Source organism: Apis florea, unplaced genomic scaffold (assembly GCF_048593485.1).
Source record: "Apis florea isolate Af1SG1 unplaced genomic scaffold, ASM4859348v1 contig_1653_pilon, whole genome shotgun sequence".
Taxonomy (NCBI): domain Eukaryota; kingdom Metazoa; phylum Arthropoda; class Insecta; order Hymenoptera; family Apidae; genus Apis; species Apis florea.
The window spans coordinates 115164-124560 of NW_028256433.1; the positions used below are offsets into that span (position 1 = coordinate 115164).

General features: G+C 15.6%; 1 long non-coding RNA gene across 1 annotated transcript; it reads right to left on the bottom strand.

The window, feature by feature from the left end:
- Window positions 1-275: 275 nt before the first annotated feature.
- On the bottom strand, window positions 276-7598 carry LOC105737415 (uncharacterized). The gene is made up of 3 exons (XR_015292152.1): window positions 7161-7598; window positions 6408-6465; window positions 276-409 (listed from the first exon to the last, which is right to left on the bottom strand). It is a non-coding gene; the product is annotated as an uncharacterized LOC105737415 (long non-coding RNA).
- Between the last annotated feature and the right edge of the window lie 1799 nt (window positions 7599-9397).

Consider the following 9397-nt stretch of genomic DNA (forward strand, 5'->3'; position numbering starts at 1 on the left):
TAAAAATCTTCACAAGGAAGATCTTCAGTTACTTTTAGATGTATTTGTGTTAACAATGAAACTTAATATTAAGGCATGTCTCTACATGATTTTCTTTCTAAAAAGATTGTAACTTAAATATATAAATATTTTTTAGTTTTTTTCCCTCTCGTTTCTATTGTTTAATTACTGTATTGCTTTAATAAATCTCTATCGAGATTTTGCAAATAAAAAAAAAATTAGCTCCTAAAAAAATAATGTTCCTCATTTAGAAAATATGAGAGAGCACGGATTACTTACCTTAATAGAAGAAAATAAAATCTCAGAAAAAACATTTAAAATTGATGAAATATTAAAAATTACATAAACATGTTGTCTGCAAAATTATCTCTGTATATATATGAATTCCATTGAATTGACATCGGTGGAACTAAAACAAAAAATATAAAAACAAAATTTTTTCATTTTAATAATTATATATATATATATATATATATATATATATATATCAATTGATATAATAAAATCAATCATATAATCTCAAAAGCTAGCTAAAAAAAATTACTGTATAAAAGATTGAGAAATTTTGAAGAAAGAAGAAAAAACAATTTAGTTGGAGGATGATAGATGAATTATTATTATAAAACAATAATAATAACAATGAAAGTGAAAATAATTCACATAATAAGAATTCACAATTATTTCAAAAAATGTAAAATAAAAGAATATTAAATTAGAATTTATATATATATTGCTCTCTATCTCACTCATTTTCGATCATATCTCATTTCTTGTCTATGTCACGCGTTAATTTTATTATTTACTTAATTTAATTAGTATATATGATCTCCTCCAGAAATAAGATAATAGAAAATACGTGTAAAAGAGACTTCTTTTATTTTAATTCTGAAACTAATAAGATTTGCATTTTTTCGGCGGAATTTTTTTTCAATCCTATATATAATAGTGACAAAAATCATGATTGTAAACAATTTTTGTCAGTTGTGAAGTTTTATTTTTGTTTTTTTGTTAAGTTTTGTTTTTGTGAAGTTAATATTAGAAGTTATAGTCAGAAATATATTATAAATATCCACAATGAATAAAGGAAAAAAAATTACAAAAAAAAATATCTAAGTGAAATTATGGAAATGATCAGTAAAATTACTTTATAAAAAAAAAACGTTCTGCGAAATCTCGAAATTTTTGGATATAAACATTATGGCATCATGAAATAGAATATTATTCTTCGAAAGATATCTCGAAAAATAGACGAATAAAAAGATAAGATGAATACAAAATATATCAGTCAAAAAAAAGATTTAAAAATTAAATATTACCAAACCCAATGCGAAAACATTTGGATGAATTTAGAATAAAGAGACGACAATTGCAAGAAAAAATTTATTATTTTTATTTATTTTATACAAAAATAATGAGCTAATTTTGTAAAAACTCATTTAAATTAGATTTATGAACATGATCAAAAATAATATTTAAAAATGATATTTACAAATGAAATTTAATAGACATATATGTGGATTTAATAATGGATTTAGTGGATTTAATAATAGATTTAATGGGAAAATATTAGATGTAATAAGGAAAGGTATAAAAAAAAATTAACAATAAAAGTATTAAATAATAAAAGACAAAAATAAAAGAAGATGTTAAACCAATTTTATTTTTTAAATTCTTATTTTTTAGAAAATCAAGATTGGATATGTGGTATAATCGATAATTTGTTTTTCTCGAAAACTAATTATTGATTAATTTAATATAGAATAATACGTTTGAAAATTATTAATTTTTTATTTTCAATTAATTCTATATTTTTTATTTACTTTCACAAGTAAAATAATCAAATAATATCAAATAATTATTTATAATTAATTTATATTGGGAATTAGCTAATTTTGCTTATAGTTAAAAAATTCAATTTTTTCGAAAACAAAACTTTGAAACAAAAAATTTTATTTTATTTTATTCATTTTTTTTTTTAATCAAATCATTTTATTGCTTGTACATGTTATTTGATCAGACTTTAATAGTTTGTATACAATATTATATATAAAATAATTCAATTTATAATTCAATTCAATTATTCAATATCATATTCAATATCATTGAATACAAAACTATATTTTAAAGATTTATTTTGTTTTTCAAAATTTATTCAAACTATACTTTTATTTATTCATACTAAACTGTCCTACTTTTATGTTCTAACTAATTCATATAATAAAAACTCTATGGGTTATATTGGATTTTATATTAAATAATATGTTATTAATATCATTTAATAGTAAAATAAATATTAGATTCATTTTAATTTTTAGAAAAATAAAGTTATTACTTACATTTTTTTTTACTACGTCAAAATAATTCAATTAATAAATAAGAAAAAAGTATTCTTTTATCACATTTTTTAATTTTTCTAATAATGTTGAAAATTTTAATTATCCTATACATAATTCTTAATTATGATATTATAATTAGTAGAAATTAATAATAAAAAAAATCATAACAAAATAAAGAAAGATATATAAAAATTTGGTTTATATAATATAATATGATAATATATTTAACACAAATTTTTGATAGAATTTTAGATAATTTAAAATGATTTAAAAAATATAATATATTATTATATATATTATATATAATAAAAAATAAATTGTAGGAAAATTACAATACAATATAAGTACAACATAAAAAATTTAAATACTATTAATATAGGATTACATTAAGTTGTATAAAATATATAACAAAAATGTATAACAATAGAAATTAATTTAATAAAAGCTAAAGATATAAATAATAAATAAATACAATAGAGCAATAAAAAACAATATGACATTATAAAATAATAACTTTATGATATAATAATATAACAGCAACAGATTTCTATAATATAAGGATATAGTAAGAAATAAAAAAAAAAAACAAAAATAAAGGAAATTGAAAAAAAATCTCACTATAATTGAAACAAGAAGAAAATCCTTAAATGAAAATTACTTTCTGATTTCAAAGTAGAAGTACAAAATAAAAGGAAAATATCAAATACAAAGAAAAATACAAAAATTAATAATAAAAATATAAACATTATTATGTTTCTAAAAATAGAATTTGTCTATTATTTTTCTAAAAATGGAAATTTACCTTATAGTATTAACAATATTTAGCCAGATCAAAATCAGAAAAATGAAAGAAGAAAAAAATACAAAGTTAAAACTTAAATGTAAGAAAAAATTAAAAATGATTAAATAAAAATAAATAAAATAATAAAAAATACTTTTATCACAGATATAAATTTATTTTAAAATCTATGAATTAATATTAATTAAATTAATATAAAAATTAAAGATAAAATATTATTATAAGTTAATAGAAAATTTCTATAATAATTTCTATAATATATTATTATTATTATTATTATATATATAATATTATATATATATATATATATATATAATAATATATTAAAAAATATATAATTAAAATTTAATTTCATGTTAAATTATTTTTCTAATTTAATGAACTTCAACAAATATATATTTTGAAAATATATTATAGAAATTATTATAGAAATTTTCTATATATATATAATTAAATTGAATTTTTTTAAAATTAGTATTTTCATAATTTATTAACACAAAAAGATAAAAAAAAATATAAGAAATATATAGTAATGAAAAATAATATTAATATTAATGAATAATATTCAATTAATTAATTACAAGTCATGTTAATAAAATAAAATTATTAATAAATAATAATAGATTTTGTTAAAAAAATTGAATTTAATATTTATTAATTTATTATTATATAAAATAGTAAATAATATATAAAATTAAGATTGATATAACTAAACCAATTACTCCATCAAGTTTATTTGGAATTGCATGTAAAATTGAATAAACAAAAAAAAAAGTATTATTCAGGTTTAATATGAGTAGTATTTATTGGATTAGCAATTTTGAAGTTATCTGGATTATCTAAATGTTATGCATATTGAAAATTAATAAATATAAATGAATATAAAATAATAGAAATCCTAATAAATTTTTAATAGAAAAACATAGATAAAATGAAATTTTATAATTATTAAAATTTGATCTAATTGAATTTGAAGATCCTGTTAAGTATAATGCAAATAAATGAAGAATTACTATAAATAAAATTACTAATGATAAAATAAAATGAAGTGAAAAAATCGATTTAGTGTTTAATTCAATTAATTGAAAATCCATCTCAAATTCAATTCAAAACAATTATACCTTTAATGTAAGAGATTGCTGATAATAAATTAGTAATAATTATTGCATCTCAATGTGATATTTGATCTCATAATAAAACATAATTTATAAATATGAATATGTTATGAATATTAATAAAAATTAAAATTCCAATTTCTCAAACTCTATTTAATTTGAATAAATAATAAAATATATTTTTTTTAATATGGATATTTTTATCGTAAAATAAAAATAAACTCCATTCATATGAAATAATTGGAATCATCTAAGATTTATATCTTTTATTAACATTAATATTAATAATAAATAAAAATGCAATGTTAATATTAAGACTATAATATTAATATTAAGACAATAATATTGATAAAATAAATCCTCAGATAACTTTATTAGAAATACATCAAAGACCAAAATTTCATATATAATTAATTTTTATTGGTATTAATAAATAAACTATTGATATAATTATTTTAAATTCAATTAAATTAAAAAAATTTAAATATTTTTTTAATTTTTAAATTAAAATTAAATTTCATTTATTTCAAATGATAATTTTGAAAAATATTGATATTTATTAATTGATATTTATTAAATTTTTTTGAAATTTTAAATAATAACTAAACTAAAATATTATAAATTTAATTTACAAAATTAATGTTTTTAATTAAACTATTTAGCTAAGAATTAAATTTAATTTAATTTGATTTTTATAAATAAAATTAATAAAATAGATTAAAAACTTATTAAAGTGATATTTTTAATAATAATGTATTTTATTTTATTAATATTTCATTATAATATTTATTATTTAAGATTTTTGATTACAGATTTTTAATAATAGAATTTTTAATAATAAAATATATTGTTATTATTATTTTATATAATTATTTAAAATAATTTCTATATAATTATAATCGAGTTTAATGATTGTTTTTAATTTATTTAGTATTTTCTGTTTATGAATTAATTTTAAGTTTATCTTTATTAATTAGATTAAATTATGAATTTGATCATAAAAATTTAAAAATAATTAATTTGATTTATTTAAATGATAATAATAATAATTTTTATATATTTATTTTAATAATAATTATAAAAGTCATAAAAGTTATAATGAAAATCGATGATTATTAAGATTTTATTTAATATTTTCTAATAATTTTTTCTTTATATTATATTATTATATTTTGTACTATATTTATTGACTTAAATATATATTAATATTTATTTTAATTGAAATAATAAGTTTAAATTTATATTTAATATTACTTATTTATTTATTAATATCATTTTTGATAAAAATTTCTTTATATATTTCATAAATGAACTTATTAGAAGTTGAAAATGTTGAGATATTTTACTATCAATTAATAATTTTGGTATCAATCATATTGAAATTAGGAAAATATGGATTATTATCATTAATAATAATTTATAAAATATTATTTAAATATATTAATAATTTTTTAATTATTATTAATGTATTTTTTTAATTTTAAAATTAATATATTTATATTAATATGATGTAAAATCAATTATTGCTATTTTATCTATTGTTCACATAGGATTAATAATTATAAGAACCATAACTTTTTAGCGTTAAGATTATTAGGAAGACTATTATTTAATAATAATTTCTTATGGATTAAGATCAGGATTATTTTCTTTATTATATATTTATACATAATCAAACAGAAATTTTGAGGACTATAATTAAATACATTATCAAAAATAAAACAAATCAAATAAAATAAAGGATTCAAAAATTATAAAAATATTAGATATTAATTTGCTTAAAAAAATAATAAAGAATGAACATGCATAACTTTGAAACTTACTTATAACATACATATATATATATTACAATATATATAATTTATATTATTTATTTTATTAATATATAATTTAAAATTATTTATTTATATATATTTAATTTGAATTTTATTATATTTTAATTTTTTTATATAAAAGAATTTCAATAAAAGTGACATATAATAATAATATCATTATTGAATTATAAAAATTTTGTAAAAATATATATAATATATATATAATATATATATAAATGTAATCTAATCTATATAATGATATTAATAATATCATAAATTAATAACAAAATAAAAAGAAGTTTCAAAAAAATGCAAATAAATAAATTTTTGTCTTATAACTTACATTTGCTTGTAGAATATCCTTTTGTTTGAATGCACGATTGAGATCATTCTAATATATTCTATATAAGGAAAAAGAAATTTCTTATAATACATATAAAATAAAAAATATTATAAATTATAATAATTTTTATAAAATAATAAAAATTACTTTTAATTAAAATATAAAATAATTTAAATGAAAATAAATTATATTCAATGAATTTTATTAATATTAAATGAATTTTATTATTATTGTTTGATAAAATCTGATTTAATTTTTAAAACTATCAATGACATTTTTTATACAAAAATAATGCAATGTATTTTTATAAAAATGCAATGTATAATATCTATATCAAATATAAAATGCATAAAATAAAATAAAATAATAAAGATCAAAATTTAATTAAACATTATCTTAAACATTTAATTAAGAATTAATTTATTAAGACATCAAAAATTATTGTCTTTTTGTATCTTCTAATAGTTTTTGATGAATATATTAAAAATATTATAGATTTTAAAAATCTATTAGTTCAAAACTTATTTATAAAATTAATGATTTTAAATATATTTAGTAGATTACGCCATGTTGATTTGTATCATTCAATAAACGGAGTTATTATTTGTATAAAAGTGACGATTATTTAAAGAAAATAAGTCAAATTCAATTAAATATTTATTTTTCCAATTTATCCGAATAATTTAATGATACAATTGCAACGATTGTTTGTATGTTACGAATCGATTAGAAATTGAAATAAAAATAACTTACCAAAATAATAATCACGTTGCTACTGCGGTAAACGATCAGAGAAAAATTAACGTTAACCAATTCAGTATTTTGAAATTATTATTTAACTGTTCCCCACATATAGCAGTGACTTCGCTCATTGGATAAATTGTAAATAGAAATCAATGTGGCATTCTAGTAACTTATCAAATAAAATTTAAAATCACTAACTTTACATATAAATAATTTTTAAATCAGATTCCTATATTTAAAATTAACATTTTTGGATTTTATTCGTCAAAATTATTAGAAAGTATAAGAAAAATTAATAATTTGTAATGCATCAAAGTGAAGTTTAACTTTAAATTTTTACAAGTTACTTTTAAATTATTAGCATTTTAAATTAATAGAATAGACATAATATTTTATAAAATTTATTGATTCAGACGTTCAATAATTTAATCAAGTGATGAATAATTTAGTAATTTACTGAATAGGCACTAGAATTTAGTCGAGACACTAGAATTTACTAACATGATTCATTTCCATAAGTTACTAAAACGATTATTAAAAACTAAAACGACATTCTAGTAAATCCATTCTGTTGAATTTTTCTAATCATCTTTCCCACTCATTAGAAAGTAATTATATCTACTATCTATAGAATTACTCTTGTAAAGAAAAAAATATATTTTTAAAAATAATATATATTTTTTAAAGAAAAATATGTCTCTTTTTTGTATTCTTATTATTTCTATTTTTTTTATTTTATTTTATTTATTTTTTATCAAATCTTTTTTTGAAAAATGTTTAAAAAAATATCATTAAATTTAAAATGGATTTTATTTTAAATAATCGAATAATTAAAAATTGTAAAATTCTGAAATATTGAATATTTGTTAATATTATTTTTCAATATTGGATTAGGAAAATTATTTTCGTTAATTGGAATACTATGTATAAAAAGAGAGAAATCGTTTCATATTAAAAAGTTAAATCAATATTATCAATAATGTATAATTATAAAAATATTATAATGTATAATTATAACATATAACTAATTTTATAATGAAATAGAAAATGATAATAAATTGCTATCAAAAATCAAAAGAATGTGAAATTGAAACTAAAGAACTAATGAAACTAAAGAAATCTTATTGATTTTTTTGAAAGTATTAAGCTATAATATTTTGAATTTAAAGATATATTTTTTTTTATTCAGAAATGTTATTTCATTTAATAAAATGGATATATTTAAATAAAATTTTTTTTCACAAATTATATCTTTATTTATATATTATATATAAATCATTGTTGATGAAATAAATAAATCTTATATTTGTATGTATATTTGTATCATGCTTTTTTTTAGTTTGATTTTTAAAGTTTTCTTTAAATATTTTCAATTTCTGATCTTTATTTTTATTATATTTTTAAATTATTATTTATTCCACTTGACATTATATCTATTCTATTTGATTTCCAGAGTAAGCTCAAATGTAACTAAATTAATTTAAATTTTTTTTTTATACATTAAACTGTTCGCTATTCGAAAAAATTATTAGACCGAACCAGTTTTTGAAACTCGTTCCAATATCATTTTCAAAATACAATATAAATTCTTATATCTATAATTTATTACTATATGTAAGAATTATATTAATTTTTTTCTTAAAGATAATATATAACATATATTATACATATGTATATAGAGTAATCTAAAAATAATGAAGCTTTCTTAACTTAACTAGAAATTCTTGAGGTAATTTCAGGTAAACTTTTTTCTTCATAAATATTTTTGTTTTGCTATTACGAGTTGTTAACAAAAAACTTTGTCTACAGAGTAAGTAAACTTCTCGGTCGTGACACAATGATAGCATTGGGTATGTTTCTGGCGAATTATAGATTTCAATAAACAGGTCAAAGCAATATGTGTTGAAACAAATGTCTTGAATAATTATTGACTAAAAGTTATATGGAATTATATATTAATCCTAAATAATGAATAAATAATAATTATTTATTTTAAAGTAAAGTAATTTACTTTACAATAATTATACTTCGTTGAAATTAATTTTAATATATATAAAGAATATTATTCTAAATAACTTTTTCTTATTACCTTTTCTAACTTAATCAGTGGTCTTTTACAGTTTTCGAAATATTTATAAAAAAAAAAATTAGTTTAAAATGACATAAATTTTCGATAATATTTTGCGTTTTATAAGATGTAGATTAAATTAGATTAAATTTAAAAAATAGATATATTTTTCTGAATA